Consider the following 1,359-nt stretch of genomic DNA (forward strand, 5'->3'; position numbering starts at 1 on the left):
GGGTTTGATTCCTCAGCACCACATAAGCAAAAAGAAAAAAGCTGGAAGTGGCGCTGTGGCTCAAGTGGTAGAGCGCTAGCCTTGAGCTGAAGAGCTATGGGACAGCGTCCAGGCCCAGAGTTGAGGCCCCCCCCCAAAAAATAAATAAATAATAAAATAAACTGACAACCAAGCTAAGAATAGGCTGTGAAATAGTCAAGTCAGAAATTCATAGACTCTTAGTACTAAAACATAGTTAAATAAATAGCTGGGCACTGGTGGATCACACTTGTAATCTTATTCAGGGGGCTGAGATCTGAGGATGGCAGTTCAAAACCAGCCCAGGCAGCAAAGTCCTTGAGACTCTTATCTCCAATTAACCACCAGAAAACTGGAAGTGGAGCTGTGGCTCACAGTGGTAGAGTGCTAACCTTGAATAGGAATGCTCAGGGACAGTACCCAGGCCTCAAGTTCAAGTCGCACAACAAACAAAAATAAATAGACAGACAGACAGATAGAAACTTAACAAGCTTGATGCTAGTGGATCACACTTGTATTCCCAGCTACTCAGAAGACCTGAAGGAAAATGGTACAAAAACAACTCAAGCAGAAAAGTCTGAGAAATAATCAGCAAACAGCTGTACTAGAGATATTGCTCAAGTGATAAAGCACTAGCAAAGTAAGTGAGCTAAGCAAGTGGGAGGCCCTGAATTCAAACCCCAGTACTGACCAAAAAAAAAAAAAGAAGGAAGGAAAGAAAGAAAGAAAGAAGGGAGGATTCCAACTACTCTATAGGCTAGCAGGAGAACTCTGCGTTTTAGGACAGCCAGGGCAATATAGCCAGACTCTGTCTTAAGAAAAAGGAATGAAGCTGGGTGTTAGTGGCTCATACCTATAATCCTAGCTACTCAGGAGGCTGAGATCTGAGAATCATGGTTCAAAGCCAGCCCAGGCAGGAAAGTCCAGGAGACCCTTATCTCCAATAAACCATCAGAAAACCAGAAGTGGCGCTGTGGCTCAAGTGGTAGAGCACTTGCCTTGAAGAGCTCAGGGACAACACCTAGGCCTAGAGTTCAAGCCCCATGACCAACAAAAATAAAATAAAAAGAATAAAGGAAAGAAGGGAGGGAAGGAGGGAAAAGGGGAAAAAGGGAAGATGAAAACAGAAATGCACAAGCCAATTCTGCTTTGTGAAACTTAAGTTATAAGCCAAATAAGTTATCAACAAGTCATGTACAGGCTCACACCTGTAATCCTAGCTACTCAAGATGCTGAGATCTAAGGGTCACAGTTCAAAACTAGCTTGGGCAGGAAAGTCTGTGATACTCTTTTTATTTTTTTAATTGTAAAAATACCATACAGAGGGGTTACAATTACATG

Source organism: Dipodomys ordii, unplaced genomic scaffold, assembly GCF_000151885.1.
Source record: "Dipodomys ordii isolate 6190 unplaced genomic scaffold, Dord_2.0 Scaffold42, whole genome shotgun sequence".
Lineage (NCBI taxonomy): Eukaryota > Metazoa > Chordata > Mammalia > Rodentia > Heteromyidae > Dipodomys > Dipodomys ordii.